Raw genomic sequence first — 24283 nt, 5'->3', positions numbered from 1 at the left:
GATGACACTAAGATCTATGATAAAGAAGGAAGTGAAAGTGATATTGAGACCTTACAAAGAGATCTACATGAACTCCACCAATGGTCAGATGACTGGCAAATGCTCTTTAATGTCGATAAATGCAAGACCTTGCCTGTAGGGCATAACATTCCACGTCACAACTACGAAATTGCCCACACTACCTTACAACAGATAGATGAAGAATGCGACATTGGAGTCAGAATCCATCATTCACTAAAAGTTGCACAACAAGTGGGAGCGGCAGTAAAAAAAAGCGAACCAAACCTTGGGAATAATCAAGCGTGCCTTTACCTTCAAGGAAATTAAAGTAGTCCTTCAATTGTATAAGTCTCTGGTGCGCCCCCACCTGGATTATTGCATACAGGCATTGAGACCTTATCTTCAGAAAGACATAGCTGCTCTGGAGAAGGTGCAACACCGGGCAACAAAAATCATATCAGAGCTTAGTCATCTCTCGTATCAGGAAGGGTTGAGGGCCACTGGCCAAACAACACAGCAAACCAGGCATGACAGGGTGGAGCTCATCGAAATACTTAAAATACTCAACAATTTGGACGATGTTGATCCGGACACTTTCTTCAAAAGGTCAGATGTAACACGAACGAGGAGCAACGGGTTCAAGCTCAACAAGCTACAATGTAGGACAGAAAACAGGAGAGGCTTTTTCTCCCGTATGGTGGTAAACCCGTGGAACAGCCTACCAGCCAATTAAAGAGTAGATAAGGTAAACGCCAAAACTCTACTGGGTTTTAAAATACAGATAGAAAAGATTGTCCAGGCAAATGGGTAGGACCTTTGACAAGCCGCCAACTTCCTGTCCTCGTTGAGGCCACCAATATTAGTGTCTCAAGTAAATTAAACGTCGTTAAAGATCAGTAACCAAAGAAAATGGGAAGAGCGACGTGGCGGGTAAGCGAGCGAGCGAGTGACGTCATCACAACAAAGGTTGCTATAGACCTCTCCACGACTCGTGAAGTTCGCCTGTCTTAAAGACCTGTGTCCACAATACCCGCCAAATTGTCCCTCCCACAGTACTCTCAGGACACTTATGGCAGTGTAAGTGTGTGGTGAGGCCACACCACTGAAGACATTGAGGATATACCACGAGGGAGAGACAAAACTGTTGAAGGAAGGAGTCACTGGCTCCACCTGACCACCTTGTTCCTCGCACTCTCATCATCCTCCGTAAGTACTTGAGTGCATTACCTGCTTGATACCTGGTTGATGGGGTTCTGGGAGTTCTTCTACTTCCCAAGCCCGGCCCGAGGCTAGGCTCGACTTGTGAGAGTTTGGTCCACCAGGCTGTTGCTTGAAGCGGCCCGCAGGGCCACATACCCACCACAGCCTGGCTGATCCGGAACTTCTCTTAGAAAACAGTCCAGTTTTCTCTTGAAGATGTCCACGGTTGTTCCGGCAATATTTCTTATAGTCACTGGGAGAACGTTGAACAACCGTGGACCTCTGATGTTTATACAGCGAAGAGTTAGGGGTGACACGATAGAGGTTTACAAGTGGATGAATGGACACAACAAAGGGGATATTAATAGGGTATTAAAAGTATCAGCACAAGACAGAACACGAAACAATGGGTATAAATTGGATAAATTTAGATTTAGGAAAGACTTGGGTAAATACTGGTTCGGTAACAGGGTTGTTGATTGTTGATATGTGGAACCAATTACTGCGTAACGTGGTGGAGGTGGGGTCCCACGATTGTTTCAAGCGCGGGTTGGACATGTAAATGAGTGGGATTGGGTGGTTATAGATAGGAGCTGCCTCGTATGGGCCAATAGGCCGTCTGCAGTTGCCTTTGCTCTTATGTTCTTATGTTCTCTGATTGTGCCTATGGCACCTCTGCTCTTCACTGGTTCAGTCCTGCATTTTCTTCCATATCATTCACTCCAGTACATTGTTATTTTACTGTGTAGATTTGGGACGTGGCCCTCCAGTATTTTCCATGTGTATATTATTTGGTATCTCTCTTGTCTCCTTTCTAGAGAGTACATTCGGAGAGCTTTGAGACGATCCCAATAATTTAGGTGTTTTATCTCAATGATGCGTGCCGTGTATGTTCTCTGTATTCCCTCTTATTTCAGCAATCTCTCCTGCTCTGAACGGGGGAAGTGAGTACTGAGCTTTCTGCTCCACCATTGTCTGCTCCAACATTGTCTTACACCCCCAACATACAATTGTTAATAATAAAAATAATAAAAATTTATTTAGGAAAAGTATATACATAGTTGCAGAGTTACAGTACAAACATTCTGTTTGATTTAAAGATAGAGGTAGTACATACAATACCTAAAGCCACTAGTACGCATAGCATTTCGGGCAAGGTGAGGTGGGGAAAAAAACACTTAGACTAAAACTTAATAGTAATTAAGCTTAAAGTATAATTGCATTGAAAGAAAAAAATAAAAATAATAAAAGATGAAAAAAGGGGGGGAACATGGTAGAAAATAGCCAATATACAAGTTGGTCAACAAACAGCTTTTTTTTTTTCTTCAACAAAAATGTTGGGGTATGGAAATAGGACTATGGAATTGTTGGAGGTGTAATGTAGGCCAGTAGAATTGTTGGGGTAAATTATATGCCAATGGCATTGTTGGGGTGTGGACATTGGCCTATCGAATAATGATAACTTTTATAATAATAATAATACAGTAATGAGAAATTAAACTGGGACTGTGTGGTGTTGCAAACCCATGATCAAGGCATTGCCAGCTGCATACTCTACTACTGTACCACCACTGACTTTCTTACTATCGGATTTCTACTGATATCACAGGAAGTCTGTGATATCCTGATATCAGTCCTGAAGCCAGTCCAAGTTTTATGTAAGACCCCAAGCACTCAGGTGAAGGATAAAGTACTGTAGTTCAACATTGTATGCACAACTTCAGATACACAGAAAATCACACTAAGGTGATATACATCAATGAACAATCCACTGAGGCTGTGAGGTAATGCAAACATTGCAGGTTTGCATCATCTCACAGCCCGAGTGAATTTTCTCATTGATATATATCACTTTAGTGTGATTTTCTGTGTAAATAATAATAATAATATTATTATTTATTCAAAAGATTGTGTGTACAAAGAACATAAGAATATTGTTCAATTGAAGGGACAGAAGTTACACATACTAATGAAGCCACTATTACGCAAAGCGTTTCGGGCAAAATTAATAATAATATAGAAATTTTTTAATTAAAGTTGTGATGGGATAAAACACTTAATACTATTAGAGAAGTAAGCTAACAAAATGAGAATGTTCAAGGAAAATAAAAAATTAATACAAAGAAGGTGATACTTAAGGATGACAAGCATAGACTATTACATTATGGAGTCAGTAGTTCTAGCAACAGTACAGTAGTTTATTTACATTAATTACTGAATGGAAATACAAGGTGTAATTTAGAAAAGCAAGTGAACTATTCCTCATAACATTTTCTTTGAACATATCAGAACATAGAGTAGCATACTATAATTTAAGGTTAATTTTGCCAACAGTTTCAAATAACCAAGATCATAAAGGACACGAGTAAACACTTTATCAAAGAAATGCATGAAATTAGATGACATTAAATGTAGCAATTAAATGTGTGTCCTCGCTTGAATGAACTATATGGGGCATAGCCGATTCATTCCAGTGTGGAATTCATTCCATCCGTTCGGCCCCAGCAACTCCCTTCCCCCCCCCCCCCCAAAAAAAAAATACAATCACATTAATGCATATGCCAGTCCACATTTGCCTTATGAAAAATTTAAATAATAAAGAATTTGTATTGCAATGATATAAATTGATTTTTTTTTTTTTTTTTTTTTGAGATATATACAAGAGTTGTTACATTCTTGTACAGCCACTAGTACGCGTAGCGTTTCGGGCAAGTCCTTAATCCTATGATCCCTGGAATACGATCCCCTGCCGCGAAGAATAGTTTTTTCATCCAAGTACACATTTTACTGTTGCGTTAAACAGAGGCTACAGTTAAGGAATTGCGCCCAGTAAATCCTCCCCGGCCAGGATACGAACCCATGACATAGCGCTCGCGGAACGCCAGGCGAGTGTCTTACCACTACACCACGGAGACTGCAAAAGTTTTTGTACTTTTGTACGTGATATTGCACGTTACAGTACTGTACTGACCCTACCAGTTGAGTTTTGTAGTGCAAACTTTGTTAGCCTTAATATCCTGAGAGTGCCACACATATGAATATAAATTGTTTAAAGAACAGTAACTTTTCTAACAAATGTACATTATACACTACAGTCTGTACATAGAGTACAGACCACTAGAATCACACTACTGCAGTACACTTATATCATATAAACTACACTTTGTACATTTAATGTCATTAGAACTGTACTGTACAGCTCAATTGGTACTCTCAGATATATGAATATAAATATGAATATGGCTAGTGCTGGGTGCTGGTCCAGTTGCCTGGGCATCCTTGGAAGGTGAGTCCTTGCTAGTGCTGGGTGCTGGTCCTGTAGGCCTACTGTGAAACCATACCAAAAACTTTTGAATCTTAGTTTGTTTCTTTGTTGTGTGCTTCATTATAATATCTTTCATGTCCTTTAGGTGCTGGTAATAATCTGTCAGCTCTTCATCATCAGTTACAGCAACCAAATCAAGCAAATCATTAACCTTTTGCAATGATGCAGCATATGGAATAGGTAATGCACTATCATCTTTCTCTTCCACATCCTCATCATTATTACCAGTAACACACTGAATAATCTCATCATCAGTTAATTCACCATAACCTGGATCATCAGTATCATTATCTAACCACTCATTCTCATCAGAAAGTTGTAAATCTTCCTCACTTGCATCTATGAATGCCTCAAAAATTGCATTATCAAAGCCCTCAAAAGCACAGTCATCTTCATTCTAACCAGGTACCGGACTCAGAATTTTATTCCATGCATTCTTTAACCCCTAAGCTGCTTTGGGCTATTTAGCTTACAACACCAACAGGCGCAACAAAAAAAAATAACAAAATTATTTTGTCTTAAAAAGTGTTCATTTGTGTTACCTGAGGACGGGAAAAATAATACAAAAAATTGTAAGTGGCATATTTTGGCCGCAATAGGACGGGGGGGTGGGGGGGTGGGGGGGAGTCTGGCAAGAAAGAGGTGTTGACAGAGCAAGCGTCGGAGGCGGTCTGCTTCGCCCCAGCTGTCAGGCGGGAGTTGCCACAAAGATATTATTACCTAATTATTTCAATGTCTCTGATTTTTTCTTAGTTTTTTTTGCAGTAATATTATTCAATAGTGTGTAGTGTGATATATTTATATAGTGAAATGTGTGAATCATTGCTGCATTCAAAATTATGGTGTGTATATTATTGATTCAATTATATTCATAAAACAATGAACAAATACTTTTGCAGTTATTACACTATATACACACACAGGTTATATATAAGTATCTGCATGTTTTGTTCACCGTAATGAACCACAAAGTTGATATGGTGAGTCAAAAAGCAACGAGAAGTGGCCACCACACACCAGCCACTCACTCTCTCAAAAACTCCTCACGCGTTCATCTAAGCTGGCATAGTGCACAAAGAGCATAGTGGCCACCCTTACACAGCATGACAAGTCAGGAAGATGATGCCACCTCCCTCACGTCACCAAAATGGCTTCTTCCAACACTCCTTTTGCTGTTATTACACAATATATATATGTTATATATAAGTATCTACATTTGTAATTACCTAAGTATAATTGCCTTAGTGTAGTTACAGGATAAGAGCTATGCTCGTGGTGTCCCCTCTTCCCAGCACTCTTTGTCATATAACGCTTTGAAACTACTGACGGTCCTGATCACCACCACCTTCTCGCCTAACTTGTTCTAACCATCTACCACTAAGTTTGCAAAAGTGAATTTTCTTATATTTCTTCGGCATCTGTGTTCAGTTAGTTTAAATCTATGACCTCTTGTTATTGAGGTTCCAGGTCTTGGGAAATCTTCCCTATCAATTTTATCAATTCCTGTTATTATTTTGTACTTAGTGATCATATCACCTCTTCTCCTTCTGTCCTCTAGTTTTGGCATATTTAATGCCTCTAACCCTCTCCTCATAGTTCTTGTCCTTCAGTTCTGGGAGCCACTTAGTGCCATGTCTTTGCATGTTTTCCAGTTTGTTGATGTGCTTCTTAAGATATGGGCACCATACAATCGCTGAATATTCCAGCTTTGGTACAACAAGTTGTGAACAATTTCTTTAATATTTCACCATCTATGTATTTAAAAGCAATTCTGAAGTTAGAAAGTGTAGCATAGGCCCCTCACACAATGTTCTTAATGTGATCCTCAGGTGATAGTTGGTATCTAGAACTACCCCTAGATTTCTTTCTTTATCAGACTTCTTTAAAGATTTCTCACATAATTTATAGGTTGTGTGTGTGGGGGGGGGGGGGTGGGGTCTATGTTCTCCTATTCCACATTCCATAACATGTCATTTATTTACATTAAATTGCATTTGCCAAGTGGTGCTCCATATACTTATTCTGTCCAGGTCTTCATGAAGGATATGACACTCGTCTAAGTTACTTATCTTCCCTATTATCTTAGCATCATCAGCAAACATGTTCATATAATTCTGTATTCCATCTGGTAGAGCGTTAATGTAGACAATAAACATTACCGCTGCAAGAACTGAACCCTGTGGTACTCCGCTTGTGACATTTCTCCAGTCCGATGCACTTCCTCTTATTACTGCCCTCATTTTTCTATCAAAAAATTTTTCATCCATGTTAGCAGCTTACCTGTCACCCCTCCAATGTGTTCCAGTTTCCAGAACAACTTCTTATGTAGAACTCTGCCGAAAGCCTTTTTTTAGGTCCAGATAGATGCAGTCAACCCAACCATCTCTTTCCTGTAAAATCTCTGTGGCTCGATCATAGAAACTGAGTAAATTTGTTACACAGGATCTTCCAGACTGAAAACCATACTGACGGTCTGATTTTATATCGTTTGTCTCCAGGTGTTTTGACTATTACACTTGTCAACGATACGGGTCTATAATTGAGGGGGTGTTCCCTGCCGCCACTTTTGTAGATTGGAACTATGTTGGCCTTTTTCCACCCATCTGCTACAACTCCTGTACACAGGGATGCCTGAAAAATCAGGTGAAGTGGAATGTTGAGCTCAGATGTATATTCTCTCAGAACCCATGGTGAAACTCCATCTGGGCCAACTGCTCTGTTCTCACTTAGCTCCTTGAGCATTTTTTCCACTTGGTCTCTAGACAACTCTATATGCTCTATGTTGTTCTCTGGAAGTCTTATTGTGTCTGGTTCTCTGAAGATTTCCTTTTGTATAAACACACTTTGGAACTTTTCGTTTAATGTTTCACACATTTCCTTATCATTTTCCGTGAATCTGTTTCCCATTCTCAAACTCTGGATATTATCCTTTACCTGCAATTTGTTGTTTATGAATTTGTAGAATAGGCCTAGTTCTGTTTTTCATTTGTCCGCTATCCCTTTTTCAAAATTTCTTTCTGCTTCTCTCCTTGTAGTTGCTGTGTAATTGTTTCTCGTATCTTTGTTTCACTGGTATATTTGAGGGTTAGGCCTCTTCCTATATTGATTCCATTTTTGGGTCTTTTGGTCTTTGGCCCTCTCACAATTTCTGTTGAACCAATCCTGTTTTCTGGCCCTGCATCTCAGTTTAGGTATGAATGTTTGTGTGCCTTCATCCTATATTTTGCAAAATTTGGCATACATCTCATTTACTTAACCTGGCTAGCAACAAGTCTGTCCAATTACACTCATTAAAATTTTTTTGAAGTTCTCCATAGTGTCCTCTCTTGAAATCAAGTTTATCGACTGTTTCAATGTCCCCATTTTCTTCTAGGTGATATCTTAAGGCATATTTAATGTCTAACATGACATGATCACTCTTTCCCAAGGGTGTTACCATAGCGAGCCACTAAGCTTGTTTGGTGATGGCAGACAGTAACAAGTGGCGCCACACAACTGATGTTCCTCTCCCTCTCTCAGTGGTTCAAGGCCAGACACACTAACATTTCTCCTTCAAGTACAGTATACTGTTTGTGGTGTTATTACACTATATACACACACCTATATAAATAAAAATGGAAATGTTCGTTTGATCAAAATTGCTAATCTCCAAGAGTTCTTCACCGATTGCCTTGAAATTATCACACAACGTTCCCGTCGCATCCGAGCGAGTTTTTATATACATACTATATAGATGTCACATCTGTGACAGGAAAAAAACATGCTTTTTTTTAAAAGCAGTGTTTTTTGAGTGTTTTTCATTTGAGGGAAATCTTCGAACCTCTTTACTGATTGCTTTGAAATTTTGACACAACATTGCATTCGAATAGGCGATTGTTTTTACATACCTTCTATATACATGCCTCACCTGTGACAGGGAAAAAACATGTTTTTTTTTTTAAAAAACAGCGCCATCTGTAGGACGTACGAGCAACACAAGCTGTAATCTCTGGAAGTTCTTCACTAATTGCTTTGAAATTTTAACACAACGTTCCATTAGAATACATGCGTGTTTTTATGTACCTACTGTTTAGGTGCCACACCTGTGACAGGTAAAAACATGCGTTTTTTGAAAAGCAGCGCCATCAGTTGCACGCAAGAGCAACACACGCTATACCAAATATGTTACGATGACATTTCAATGTTTCCGATTGCATTGATAAATTGAATTTTCATAGATTTTTATTTATTTTCATTTTGATTTAATTATTTTGTGTGACTTTGCATTGTAATTGAGCTGTGTTGTTTACCATACCATTCATTTCGTGGGTATACTGTAGCTTATTTGTTTCTTTTTTCATTTCATATTTTTAACTGTTCTTATTTTTCAGTGCAATTGATGGTGAAATTGAGCTGTGTCGATTGATCTGTGTTTGAATTGAAGTATTTCGTTAGTATTTTTTGTTTTTGTTTTGAAAACAAGAAAATGGACAACACATTTATTTCAAAGCTGCAAATATACAACAAACAGCTATGAATCCATCGGCTACAAAGTTAACTGCTTTCTTCACGTTATATCAAAATGACGAGTTTGCGAAAACACTGCTGTATTCAGAAGTGCACATGGAATGCCAGTAGAAAATCATTTGAACGACGCAAACGAGGAGACCGAGTCGACGGACAACCTGGCATATTCAAATAAACTACAATAGGCAGACTATACACCATGGATCCCAATCAAGATGAAGGCTTCTTTCTTCACATGCTGTTTGTAAATGTGCCCGGTCCAACGTCTTTTCAGCCACTGAGATTTGTCAACGGCATAACACATGCCACATTCCGTAGTGCATGTCAAGCTGGAAATTTATTGGAGAACGACTGACACTGGGATGTATGCATTAATGACGCGTCCAACACGTCACATCCAAATAAAATTTATGCAGTTAGCAATCATATTGACCGCTTGCTCTCCTTCATCTTGAACAGAGTTATGGGAGAAATATAAATCGCACATGGTTGAAGATATTATCTGTTGAATATGAAGGAAAATTCAAACATGAACTTGGATTTCACATTAGAAATCTACAACAAAGCATTGATAATGATTGAAGATTTATGCTTAGAATTCGCGAACAAAGTTCTAAATCAATTGGAAATGCCATCACCGAATTGATCTGCTGCTGCTTCGTTCGATGTAGAATTGCGTCGTGAACAAAATTACAACATGAGTGATCTGTTGTCGTATGTGCAATCAAATGTTCCTAAGCTAAACGCTTGAGCGAAAAGGCATTTACAATTGAATACTGTAACGCTGCGATTATCCGGGATTCGAACATCCAGAAAATGCCCTTATACGGCCAAAATCGTGACCGGATAAAGTTCTCAATATCCGGCCAAAATGGCTACAGGAACCGGATAAAAGTTGGTTTGGCCGGATGAAAATTCGTTCGTACCGTATTAATCCCGTCTGCCTGTGTCTCTAGACGCATGGTGGAGGAGGGGGTGGGGTGGGTGGGTGGTGTTGGGAGGGTGAGAAGGGAGCGTCGGGAGGGACCACCTGGATACAGGAATTACCATTAATTTTAGAACAATTAATCATAGCCAAAAACAAATGAAATAAGTACTTGTAATTATGTAATAACAAAATAAATAAATTTCCTAAAAGCAATGTGCACAGGCTGAAGTTTCCTTCAAAAATATTGTGAGTTTTTTTCCTCCTGGCGGCCTACGTAACGTACTATAACTGCCCCAAGTGGACCCATCCAACACTGGTCAACCCATGTGGTCCTGTCCATCGTGTTACAACACAGAGCTGCGCCATTAGTGAAATATTTTTTTAAATAACTTTTCTATTTTCATAGTAACTTTAAACATTTTTGGCCAAGACTATGTCTGGTAGCAGTATCAATCGTTCTGGAGGTGTTAAGAGGAAGAAAGTTGTCCTGACAATTAAAGACAAGTTACTGTTATACACCTCAACCAGTGCGGCGTCACAGTGCTGCGCCATTAGTGAAATATTATTTTAAATAACTTTTCTATTTTCATAGTAACTTTAAACATTTTTGGGTAAGACTATGTCTGGTAGCAGCATCAATCGTTCTGGAGGTGTTAAGAGGAAGAAGGTTGTCCTAGCAATTAAAGACAAGTTACAGGTTCAACCAGTGAGGCAACACAGGCAGCCAAATGCCTTCAACAAGTGAGGCACCACAGGCAAGCCAAGCGCCTTCAACACGTGAGGCGCCACAGGCGAGCCAAGCACCTTCAACAAGAGAGGCGCCACAGGCAAGCCAAGCGCCTTCAACAAGTGAGGCGCCACAGGCAAGCCAAATGTCTTCAACAAGTGAGGCTTCACAGGCAAGCCAAGCGCCTTCAACAAGTGAGGCGCATGCAAGCGCCTTCAACAAGTGAGGGCATGCAAGCGCCTTCAACAAGTGAGGCCTCACAGGCAACCCAAATGCCTTCAACCAGTGAGGCTTCAGCAGCTGGCAGTCAAAACTAACTTTGCTTAATGAACTGTACAGTAATTTTAAGTGTTAATTTTAGTGTTGTGTTAGTATAGGTTACGTAAATTGTTAAGAATTCTTAACTTCAAGATGTGTGGCATCAATCAAGAAGACAAACACTAACAAGGTAAGTTGAGGTTTCTAGTTGAATATTTAATAATTATATGTGGCAAGGCAATTCAAATTATGTTGTTTGTAGTATAAAAATAGTTGGAAATGGTCACTTTTGGACTCGTAGGTGAAAAAGTACCATTATCTGAAAAATGTGATACTCCAGCTGGGGGTCCTTCCCATATAGTCCGGATGATCGAGTGGAGACAGTAATTCAAACTGTCAATAACGGGTTTGGAGAAATCTTCTTAGATGTGCCAGGAGTAACTGTAAATCCTTCCTAATTAGATTGATTCTGGCAGCATTTCGATCCCAAAATGGCATAACCTTAGCTCTTGCATCGTCCGGAATAGCTGCGACATTGTTACCTGGTGGAAGAACTGCTACTTCGGCTTTGAAATTGCCACTGAACATGCAATTCATTGAAACTCCCACGTGCAACATTTCCAAAGCATCCTGCATGGGAAAAGTATTGCAGAAATGTAAACTTATTGTTTGGGTTGAATGCACAATGGCCCACAAAAAATCGCTCAAGGCTCTTGATCGATCATTGCAAGATTTGCGTGCAAACATCAGACCATTTGGGAACGCATTAATATTGCTTGCAGGAGATTTCAGGTAAACATTACCTGTAATTCCTCGATACAAGTCCGTCGACACTGTTGAGAAAGCAGATGAAGCGGTTAGTTATCCAACAGAATTTTTTAATTCTCTCGCTCTGCCAGGGATACCATCACACGTACGGCAATTGAAAATCTGCGTGCCAAGTATCATGTTGCGAAATATCAATCAGCTAAAGCTTTGCAACGCCATGCGCCTTGCAGTTAAAAAATTAATCAGCAGCGTCGTAGAAGCAACAATCTTGACACGACCTTTCAGTGGTGAAGATGTCCTCATTCCTCGCATTCTTATGATTCCAACAGATATGCCATTTCAATTTAAGATTTTGTAATTTCCAATTTGATTGGCGTTTGCAATCACCATTAACCCTCCAACCGCGCATATCATATATAAATGATATCAGTGATAAAACCGAAACCGCGCACATCATTTATATATGATTTCGTGTCTAGCGCTATATTTTAAACGCCCCGCCTGGGATAGGGGCAGCTATAGTACAGCCACGACCGATAGTTGCCAGATGCCACCTAGAAAAAAAATCCAGGCCAACATTCTTGGGTGTTACAGCGTCAGTATTGAGCAAGCCACCAAGGCTGGCGCACGCAGCACGAGCTCACAGCACCGCTGTTCAGCTTGTGACCACAGCATCGCCTACAAATACCATAATATAAATGATACTGCTATTATTTAGCAGTGATAGTATTACTGAAGCCCCCTGACTGTGATAAAACTGACCAGGATTCTGATAATAGCAGGATTGTGGTGATATTTAGCGCTGTGCTCCATGGAGGGAGGAGTAATGCTGTGGGAGGGAGGGTTGTGGCGTCGTTTTCTGACTGTGTGTGGCCACCATTTATTGACTGCACTCACCATGCCAGCTTAGTGGTTCGATATGGTGAACACAAATGTAGATACTTATATATAACGTGTGTATAGAGTGAGATAACAGCGAGAGGAGTAGGTTGGGAGCCGCCATTTTGGTGAGGGAGGAGTGTCGTCTGCACGACTTGGCATGTTGTTTACTGATGGCCACTATGATCTTTGGGCACCATACCAGCTTATTTGTTCAGGTATGGTGAATAAAACAGGTAGATACTTATATATAATGTGTGTATATAGCGTAATAACACCACAAACAATATTGTTGGATGACAAATACTAGTGCGTCTGGCCTTGAGGGCGGCCGCCGATCAGCTGACTGTGTGAGTAGCTACGTCTTAAGGCCTTTACTCACCATACAAGCTTAGATGTACAGTTATGGTGAACAAAACATGTAAATACGTATATATAACGTCTGTGTATAGTGAATAAATACAGAAAGAGTATTGTGGGAGGTAAATAAGGGTGAGTGAGGTGGTGTTGAGGGAGGGAGTGGCAGTGAGTGGCTTGCTGGTGTTTGGCGGTCACTACTTGTTGCTTTTTGACTCACAAGACCAACTTAGTAGTTCGTTATGGTGTACAAAACATGGAAATACTTATATATAACCTGTGTATATAGTGTAACAACAGCAAAACTATTTGTTTATTGTTTTATGAACATAATAATTGAATCACTAATATGCACACCATAATTTTGAGTACAGCGATGGTTCACACATTTTATAATATAAATATACCACAATTCACTGTATGGAATAATATTACTGCAAAAAAACTAAGAAAAAATCAGAGACATTGAAATAATTAAGTAATAATATATTTGTGGCAACTGCCGTCTGACAGCTCGGGCGGAGTAGACCTCGTCTGGCGAAGGCTCTGCCAACGCCCCTTTTTTGCCACACATCCCTACCCTATTGCGGCTAAAATATGCCACCTATGATTTTTTTGTTATTTTTTCCGTGATCAGGGAACAAAAATGAACACTTCTATAAGACGAAAGAATTTTTTTGATTTTTTTTTTTTGTTGCGCCTGTGGGTGTGAATTCCATTTGGGCCCCTAGCGGTTTGAGGGTTAACAAAGCTCAGGGCCAATCTTTAGAATTGTGCAGTTTATATCTAGACACGGAATACTTATCATAGGGACAATTATATGTTGCGTGTTCTAGAGTCGGCAAACCAGACAATCTCTATATCTCCACAGACAATGGAACAACAAAACATATTGTATACCCACAAGCATTGTGAAATTAAACGTATTTGAAACGTGCTCTTTCTCTTTTCTTTCTTTTCCATTTAACCAGACTGAGCCACAGCAATGCATGGCGGTTACAGCTAGTTATATATCTGTATCTACATGTTTAATTCACCATAACTGTTCAACTAAGCTGGTATAGTGCTCAAAGAGCATAGTGGCCACCCTTACAGAGCATAACAAGTCATGCAGATGTTGCCACGTCCCTCACCAAAATCTCTTCTCCTAACACTCCTCTTGCTGTTATTACACTTTATACACATGTTATATATAAGTATCTACATTTGTCTTCACCATAACGAACCACTAAGTTGGTATGCTAAGTCAAAAAGGAGCAAGGAGTGGCCGGCACACCAGCCAGCCCGTCACTTGCCGCCACTCCCTCCCTCACCTCACACGCCAACATTCTCCTCCCACCATACTGTTTTTGTTTTTATTCACGATAAACAAACGTTATATGTAAGTACTGTACAGTAACATCTCAGCCTATGAATGCCCCTCTTTACGAACTTTTCAGGTTACGAGCCCAATTTCTTTGGAAAATTTGAATCGGATTACGAACTTTGTCTCGGGGAAACGAGTTGATACGCGTATGGGCCAACCTAGCGCGTGGTGGCATGGCGATCCTGCCTCAGTTACCAGTGCCTCCTGCCTAGTGACTATCGCGCCTGAATTCTTTGCAAAGATTTACAGTTTTTTTTTTATTTTTGGCTATTTGAACATAAAATTTTTTATTACCTGAGTATATCTTGTCATGGGTCCCAAGAAAGCCAGTGGTAAGGTTCAAGCCAAGAAAACACATGTGAGAATGACCATAGAGGAAATACAAGAGATCATTTTTGTTAACATGAAAATGGTACGTTTGTTTGTTCAACTAGCTAGGCAATACAATAAATCTATGTCAACAATATGCACTGTAATTGCTAAGAAAAAGGACATTTTGAGTGCTAAATTGACAAAAGGCGTATCAACAATTATGAAACAAAGAACACAAACACTTGAGGATGTTGAAAAGTTGTTATTAATTTGGATACACAACAAGGAGTTAGCAGGTGATAGCATTTCAGAGGCCTTCATTTGTGAGAAAGCAAGGGCTTTGCATGAAGACCTTGTAAAGAAAACCCTTGGAATGAGTGATACGAAAGAATTTTAGGCAAGCAGGGAATGGTTTGAGAAATTTAGAAAAAGAAGTGGTATTCATAGTGTTGTGAGGCATGGGAAGGCTGCCAGCTCAGACAAACCAGCAGCTGAAAGATATATTGATGAATTTATAGATTTTGTAGAGAGTGAGGGATACCTTCCACAACAAGTGTTTAATTGTGATGAGACAGGACTATTCTGGAAAAAGATTGCCTAAGAGGACATGCATTACCCAGGAGGAGAAGTCATTGCCTGGACACAAGCCTGTGAAAGATAGGTTTACTCTTGTGCTTTGTGGTAATGCAAGTGAAGATTTGAAAATTAAACCCTTGCTTGTGTATCATTCTGAAAATCCAAGGGTTTTCAAAAAATATAATTGCAGAAAAAACAAATGTATATGATGTGGAGGGCTTATAGTAAGGCATGGGGTTGACTAGGCTATTTATTATGGAGTGGGTAAATGAGGTGGTTTGCCCTTCCATACAAAAATATCTGCAGAAGAAAAGTTTGCTACTCAAGGCACTGCTTCTCCTCGACAATGCTCCTCCAGGTTTGGAAGATGCATTGATAGACAAATTTAATTTTGCAACAATAAAGTTTCTTCCTCCTAACACCTCTTCTAATTCAGCCTATGAACCAGAAAATCATTGCCTATTTTTAGAAACTCTATGAAATGGCACTTTTACGGAAATGTTTCGAAGTGACTGATGTCACAAACCTCACCCTCAAAGAATTTTGGAAAAACCATTTTAACAGTTGTAGTGCTGTAAAACTTGTTGACAAAGCCTGGCAAGAAATGACTCAAAGAACCCTGACATCTAACCCGAGAAAATTGTGGCATGAAAGTGTTTCAGAACTAGACTCTGAGAGGTTTGAGCCTGGAACTGAGGTGCCTATTGTTGAGGAAATTGTTATTCTGGGCCGGAAAATGGGCTTTGAGTTGGATGATGCGGATGTGGAGGATTTGGTGGAGGAACACGGCGAAGAACTGACCACTGAAGAACTCCTAGCCCTTCAAAAGGAGCAGCAACAAGAGGCAGTTGAGGAAATGTCTTCAGGGGAGGAGGAGGCAGTAAAGAATGTCCCGTCCTCAACAATTAGGAAGTGGTGTAGGCTGTGGGAAGAAATGCAAACTTTTGTGGAAACAACTCGCCCAGAGAAGGCTGTAGTAGGCCCTTGCATTAACCTTTTCAATGACAATGCAATGTCTCACTACAGACAAGTGTTACAAAGAAGAGAAAAACAATCTTCAATGGAACGATTTCTAGTGAGAAAATCAATCAGTGAGCCGCAAGCAGGTCGCAAGTGGTATGCAGGTAAAATGCCCAAGAGAAGTCATCACTGTCTGATGTTATAATGGAAGGGGGACTCCCCTTCCAAAGAGTAACACCTCTCCTCCTCTCCTCTTCTCCCCCCCCCCCCTCCCCCTCACTATTTTCCATACTCCTACAGGAGTCATCAGTAAAGGTAAGTAATAACTTGTACATTCTTTTGAACTTAAGATTTGGGTGAATTAGGTATAATATTTACTTTCCAGTTAATTTTTTTGGGAGTCTGGTGTTACTGCTCATTCACACAGCTCGTAGAGTTAAGGTACAGTGATAAGCATTGTCTAGGGTTATTCACTGTCTCTAAGTATGCTTTACCAGAGTGCCTCGTGAGGAGTCAGTACAAAACAAAAGAAATGCAATACTAGGATATAGAAACATGCACATAAAATATATGTAATATAATATAAATTCAAGAATATTCTTAAATGTATCACAATATAATCAGATGGCAAATCAACACAATAATATTTATCAGTTGTCTCCAGATAAAGTAATCTACTACATCGAAACTAGATTAACCCCTTAACTGCGTTGCCTCCAAATATGACACCCCCCACAGTGCGCAGGAAATAAATTCTCTAGAAAAAATTATCTTGATTTTTTAACCCATGAATTGCGCATCGCATCATATGATGCTTTGGAGTACTACGCAAGATTTAAACGGCCCACGGATACACGGGGTTCACCACACCTTCATCAGGGCTCTTATAAACAGATGCCATTTTAAAAAAAAATTATGGGCCAAATTCCTGGGTGTTAGGGGCCTCAGTATTGAGTGAGCTACCAAGCCTGATGCATGCAGCATGAGCTCACAGCACTGCTGTTCAGCTTGTGACCACAGCATCGCCTGAAAATGCCATAATATACTTGTTCATGCTATGTAGCGATGCTACTATGTAGTGATGATATTATTACAGAAGACCCCTGACTGTGATAAAACTGACCAGGGTTCTGATAATAGCAGGATTGTGGTGATATTTAGTGCTGTGCTCCATGGAGGGAGGAGTAATGCTGTGGGAGGGAGGGTGGTGGCATTGTCTTCTGACTGTGTGTGACCACCTTTTATTGACTGCACTCACCATACCAGCTTAGTGGTTCGCTATGGTGAACACAAATGTAGATACTTATATATAACATGTGTATAGATGGTATAAACAGCAAGAGGAGTAGGTTGGGAGCCGCCATTTTGGTGAGGGCAGTGGCGTCGTCTGCACGATTTATCTTGTTGTTTACTGGTGATCACTATGGTCTTTGGGTACCATACCAGTTTACTTGTACAAGTATGGTGAATAAAACAGGTAGATATTTATATATAATGTGTGTATATAGCATAATAACACCACAAACAGTATTGTTGGAGGAGAAATATTAGTACGTCTGGCCTTGAGGGAGGCAGCCAGCTGACTGTGTGAGGTCCTACATCTTTGTGCCTTTACTCACCATACAAGCTTAGATGTACAGTTATGGTGAACAAAACATGTAAATACTTATATCTGTATATAAAAGCAAAAACAGTATGGTGGGTGGAGAATGGTGGCGAGTCAGGTGAAGTGAGGGAGGGAGGGAGTGGCAGCCAGTGGTGGGCTGCCACTGGCTGCAACTGCCACTCAGCATATAAAATAAAAATAAAATAAAATAAAATGTTTATTTAGGTAAGGTACATACATACAATAAATTTTTACAAAGATTGGTTGACTTATAGGTAGAGCTAGTACATACAATGCCTAAAGCCACTATTACGCAAAGCGTTTCGGGCATGATAAACTTAAATGACAAGCTTAATACTAATTGAGCATAATGAGTAGAATGAAAACAAGAAATGAAAACATAGCTGAAAAAGCAGCACAAATACAATTATGTCAACAAACAGCGCTCTTTAAAAAAAAACAGACATTGGTTGACAATAGAAGGGTAAGGTAGGTTACAGGGAATTTATTAGGTATAGATTCGTTTTTAGCTTAAACTGGTTGAGAGAGGTACAGTCTTTAACATGGTTGGGAAGGTCATTCCACATTCTGGGCCCCTTGATTTGTAGAGCATTTCTAGTTTGATTAAGTCGTACTCTAGGAATATCAAAACTGTATTTATTTCTGGTGTGGTGCTCATGGGTTCTGTTACAACCTTCTATGAATTTTTTGAGATCAGGATTGGCATTATAGTTTAGCATTTTATATATGTATAATACACATGAGGGAATGTGCAGTGACTTAACCCTTAACATGCTCGGGGTTTAATATCCTGCCATCCCCACAGGCGCATGTCATTTTGAAAAAAAAAAAAATTATTTTTTCTTTCTAACCTGTTAATTTGTGTTCACTGATCACGGGAAAAATAATAAAAAAATCGTAAGTGGCATATATTGCCCGCTATAGGGCGGGGAAGTCTGGCAAATTATAGGCGCTGACTCAGCGTGCGTCCCAGGCGGTCTGTTGCTTGCAAGCTGTCAGGCCAGAGTTGCCACAAAGAGATAATTACCGAATTATTTCAATGTCTCTGATTGATTTTTCATACTTTTTTTGCTGTAATATTATTCAATAGTGTGTAGTTTGATATATTTATATAATAAAATGAGTGAATCATTGCTGTACTCAAAAATATGGTGTGCATATTGTTGATTCAATTATGTTCATCAATCAGTGAACAAATACTTTGTCGGTTATTACACTATAAGCACAAGTTATATATAAGTATTTGCATGTTTTGTTCACTATAACGAACCACTAAGTAGATATTATGAGTCAAAAAGTAATGAGGAGTGACCGCCGTGTACCAGCCAGCCACTCCCGCCCTCCCTCCAGTCATCTGACTCACCCTCATTCTCCTCCCACAAAAATGTTTTTGCTATAATTCACTATATACAGACATTATATATAAGTATCTACATGTTTTGTTCACCATAACTGTACATCTAAGCTTGTATGGTGAGTAAAGGCACAGAGATGTGGCTACTCACACAGTCAGCTGATCAGCGGCCGCCCTCAAGGTCAGACGCACTAATATTTCTCCTCCAACAATACTGTGTGGTGTTATTACGCTACATATCTTATATACAGACGTTATATATAAGTATCTACATGTTTTGTTCACCATAACTGTACATCTAAGCTTGTATGGTGAGTAAAGGCACAGAGATGTGGCTACTCACACAGTCAGCTGATCGGCGGCCGCCCTCAAGGCCAGACGCACTAATATTTCTCCTCCAACAATACTGTGTGGTGTTATTACGCTATATACACACATTATATATCAATATCTACCTGTTTTATTCATCATACTTGTACAAATAAACTGGTATGGTGCCCAAAGACCATCGTGGTAACCAGTAAACAACACCGTCGTCTGCACGGTGGCGTCTGCAGACGACGCCACCGCCCTCACCAATATGGTGGCTCCAAACCTTCTCTTGCTGTTTATACCCTCTATACGCACGTTATATATAAGTATCTACATTTGTGTTCACCATAGCGAACCACTAAGCTGGTATGGTGAGTGCAGTCAATAAAAGGTGGCCACACACAGTCAAAAGACATCGCCACCACCCTCCCTCTCACAGCATTACACCTTCCATGGCGCACAGCGCTAAATATCACCACAATCCTGCTATTATCAGAACCCTGGTCAGTTTTATCACAGTCAGGGGTCTTCTGTAATAATATCATCGCTACATAATAGCATGAACAAATATAATTTGGCATTTTTAGGCGATGCTGTGGTCACAAGCTGAACAGCAGTGCTGTTAGCTCATGCTGCGTGCGTCAGGCTTGGTTGCTCACTCAATACTGAGGCCAATAACACCCGGGAGATTGGCCCACGATTTTTTTTAGAAACGGCGTCTGTTTACAAGAGCCCTGATGAAGGTGTGGTGAACCCTGTGTATCCGCGGGCTGTTTAAATCTTGCGTAGTACTCCAACACATCATATGACGTGATGCGCAGTTTACTGGAACAACGTCCAGCACGTCATATGACGTGATGCGCACTTTAAGGGTTAATGTCTAACATATTCAGAGATTTGAGTAGGGGTACCGAGTGATGTCTGGGGCCAAAGTTGGATATTGTTCCAATAGCAGCTTTGTGTTGAGTAATTAGAGGACGTAAGTGATTTTGGGTAGTAGAGCCCCTAGCACAAATACCATAGTTGAGATATGGATAGATAAGGGAGTAATAGAGAGTCACCAGGGCAGGGCGTGGTACATAATATCTGATCTTAGAAAGAATGCCCACAGTTTTTGAAACTTTTCTGGGGGGAGCCCCGTCGGCTCCCCGGAGCTATCCCAGGCTGATATGCTAATGTCAGACTTTGGCATCAGTCATGTGTATGGAGTTCTTAGGCCTACCGGGGACCACGGCCAGAACCGGGCCCCCTCAGAGAGGCAAGGGGAGCAATGGCCTATAGAAGCCCCCGTGTAGTTGGAAGCATTCTATGTCTGCCATCGACCGGAACAGGCACCCAGAAAGGTAAGCGCCCCAAAACAAACCCCTATTCTGGTTAAAATTGCTACCTAAAACCGAACTAGTGGATAGAACTCCCCAACCGAAAACAAGCAAACTAGTGTGACGTCACACACTGCCGCGCCGCTGTCTGCGCAGCTCCCCCCTCCCCAGGAGGGGGAAGGGGGAGCCCCAGACCCCCCGCGCCGGCTACCCACACCTCAGTTCTTGAGGCTGATGCTATAGGCGATGGTCGTGTGCTCTGGCTCCGGTGTCGCTACTGCACTGTGCTTTGCGTGTGGTGTTAGTTTTGTGGGTGCGAGAGCCAGGAGTTATCTTCCGTACTCGGGCTGCATGCGCCTAGGGCTGCCTTCCCTAGGTGCCCTGTAAGTACTGCCCTTGGGGCTTGGGGCCACCTTCCACAGGCTCCTCGGGGTCTGCCTCTGCTGGTCCGTTTTACCTTTCGGTTTTTCGGCCGCCTGTTGGGCTCTTGGGTGTTCTGGTCTCCCTTGTTACCGGCAGGTAAGAGGCAGTTTGCACTGGTAGGGGCGCAGGGTGCTGCTCAGCTTGTATTTCCCGACATTGCGGCATGCTCTGTTCCTTGGGGTTCGCTGTCCTCTTGCGGGGTTTTGTTTTTCTTTTTGTTTTTGCCTGGTGGGGGGTTCTGACCTTTTATTCAGTTTGTTTTTGCCCTTCCACTGTTCTCCTCGGTGGCGCCCCCTGCTAGGTCCCCGTGAGTGTACACGTCCCTGGGGTTCAGCTTTAGAAGTTTGCTTGGTAGTTTTGGGCGCCGGTTTGCAGCACCCTGCCTGGGACTACCTGAGCGCGAGTCCTCTTAAAGTAAACGCTCAGGACCCTGGGAATCCCCTAGGGGGCGCGTGGGTCCGATGGATGTGACCCCGGAGTCCCCACTCGCTGTGTGCGAGTTTGAGGGTTGCTCGGTCCCCTTGTCTCAGGGTGACCCTCATTGTTTTTGCCTCTGCCACGCTGCCTGTTGGGTCGGTGATACTTTCGACCCTGAGTCCTGTGAGTGTTGCTGCTTGCTTGTGACTCAATTTACCCAATCCTCTGATGATTCTATTCGGGTACGGGCGGCACGTGCGTTGCAGTCTAGGTTTCGTCTGTTGCAACGCGCTTGGTTGGTTGCTTCCCCGGATGCCCCGGGGCTGCCCCGCTTTGCTTTTCGAGACCCGGACTTGGGGGTGGGGGTCGCTTCGATCCTGGTTCAGTCCGCACCTCCTCGTCCTTCCCCTTCTGTTCGTTCTGGTCCCCCGCCCCTGCTTCCGGCCCCGAAGCGTCTGAGGGTTTCGGGGTCGGAGCAGGGGTTACTTGATCTCGAGACTCGGGCAGCTTCGGGGGTTGCCCCTTCCGGGGGGGCGGCAGAGGCATTCGAGTCTTGTCTCCCGGCCGAAGCTTCAGGGTCTGACCAGTGGGCCCCCCTTCCTCCAGCTTTTCCGGCTGCTCCGTCCTTGTCTTGTGGGGTCGGGGCTTGGGGAGAGGACTCGGCCTCGGGTCCTGTGGTGACGGACCTCGAGGCTGGGGAGGGGCTGACTTGGGGGCCTTGGGCTCCGCTGGACCCCGCCTGGGTTTTTCTAACCACTGAGCGGGGCTTATTGTTACAAGGAGTGGGGTTTTCTTTTCCCCCCTCTGCGTACGAGTTGGATTTGGTGTCGGCCCCTCCCCGGGTTCGGTTCCGTGTTCCCCCGGGTACGTCGGTTCCGTCCTTCCGGAGGTTTTCGGCTTATCGCATCCAACCTGGTGTGGTGCGAGCGGCCTTTGCAGCTTACCTCCTGCGTGACCCGGATTATGCCTCGGAAATGGATCCGTCCACGTTCAGGTTTGGGACTTGTGGCGGAGGACTTGCGCGCCCGGGGCCTTTTGTGTTCGGCCTTGCGGTTCTTTTCCCTCCTGGAGCTGTCTTCGGATTGGCTCGTGGAGGATGTGGGGACGCTTGGGTCCGTCCCGGGGTCCGGCACCTTGTCCTCAGCTGCGCGTTCGTCGGCTGCCTTGTTGAAGCTGTTCACACCGATTTTGCGGGATGCGGTTTCCCTGTTCTATACTTCCCGTCTCGCGTGTCGGCAGGCGGTGCTGGGTTCCTCCGTGGAATCTGCTTGGGCTCTGGCTCTTAGGAGTTCTTCACCTTTTTGTCCTCTCCTGTTTGGGGAGTCGGCCGTGGCGCAGTTTATTCAGGCTGCGTCAGCGGCTTGTCGTCCAATGTCGGACTTGTTGGTTTTCCGGGGGTCCCGGGGTGGGTCTTCCCGGAAAGGTCGTGCCAGGGCTCGGGGTTCCTCTCGTCGTGGTAGGCCTCTGGTGTCAGGTTTGGGGTTGGCTCCTCCTGCGGACCCTCCCTCGTCTGGTCGGCGCGGTGTTCGCGCTGTGCGGGGTTCTGGGTCTCGTAAGGGTCGCCGGCCCTTTCGCGGTTTGCCCCCTTGACGGGGCGATGGGGGGGCGGCTTGCGCTGTTCGCCCGCGCCTGGTCCCACGATTCGTGGGCCTTTCGGGTCGTGTCTCGCGGCCTGCGGTGGCGTTGGGTGGCCCCTCCCCCCTTTGGGGGGTCGGGGCTGGCAGGGCAGGCTTCTTCCCCTGCGCTCTGTCGAGTCGTCTTGGAGTGGGTACGCTTGGGCGTCGTCGAAACGACGTCGTCCCTCAGATGGGTTTCCCGTCTGTTTCCGGTTCCGAAACAGGACTGCGCGGACCTGCGGTTCATTCTGGACTTGTCCCGTCTGAACCCCTGGGTTCATTGCCCCTCCTTTCGGATGACTACGCTGTCTCAGGTTCGGCTCCTCTTGGAGCCGGGAGCTTGGATGGTGTCCCTGGACCTCCGGGACGCTTATTGGCATGTCCCGATTCATCCGCGGTTCAGGGACTGGCTCGGTTTTGTAGTGGGGCGTCTGAGTTACCGCTTTCGTTGTCTCCCGTTCGGGTTGAACCTGGCACCTCGCGTGTTCACACGCCTTACACGGGTTGTGGTGGCTCGTTTGCGTCTCCTAGGTGTTCGGGTGTTGGCCTACCTCGACGACTGGCTGGTTTGGGCTCCCAGCCAGTCAGCTTGCTTGCTAGCCAGGGATTTGGTTCTTTCCCAGCTCGCCGGGTTCGGGTTCTTGGTGAACTGGAGGAAGTCCCATCTGGTTCCCTCTCAGGTTCGGACTTGGCTGGGTCTCGTGTGGGACTCTCGAACCGCCTCTTTGTCTCTCCCTCCGGAGTCTCTCCTGCGGCTGCGGTCCCGCCTTCGTCTGTTTCTGGAGGGCCCTCGGGTCACCCGGCGGTTGCTCGAGGGGCTGTGCGGGAGCCTGAACTTCGCGATGGTGGTCTACCCGCCGGGTCGGGTTTGGCTTCGGCGGCTGTTCTGGTTCCTTCGGGGTTCCCCCTTCCGCCTCTCTCGCGATCGCAGAGTTCGACCCCCGGGGGACTTGCGTCGGTTGCTGCGTCACCGGCTTCCTCTTCGGGTTTTTCGGGGTTCAGTGCCTTGGCGCCTACCCGAGCCCTCGCTCGATGTGTACACGGATGCGTTGT

The 24283-nt window shown here is 43.2% G+C and overlaps 1 protein-coding gene across 1 annotated transcript in view; it reads left to right on the top strand.

Moving 5' to 3' along the window:
• Nucleotides 1-972: 972 nt before the first annotated feature.
• The window catches only part of LOC123751450 (uncharacterized), a 115009-nt gene continuing 91698 nt past the window's right edge, over nt 973-24283 (top strand). The window contains exon 1 of the mRNA XM_069337920.1: nt 973-1206. The gene's annotated coding sequence lies outside the window, so the exon portion shown is untranslated. The remainder of the gene's footprint in view (nt 1207-24283) is intronic.

This window comes from Procambarus clarkii, chromosome 38 (assembly GCF_040958095.1).
Source record: "Procambarus clarkii isolate CNS0578487 chromosome 38, FALCON_Pclarkii_2.0, whole genome shotgun sequence".
NCBI classification, from domain to species: Eukaryota; Metazoa; Arthropoda; class Malacostraca; order Decapoda; family Cambaridae; genus Procambarus; species Procambarus clarkii.
The sequence above is the reverse complement of the archived record's forward strand: the minus strand, read 5'-3'. Positions and strand labels throughout refer to the sequence as shown.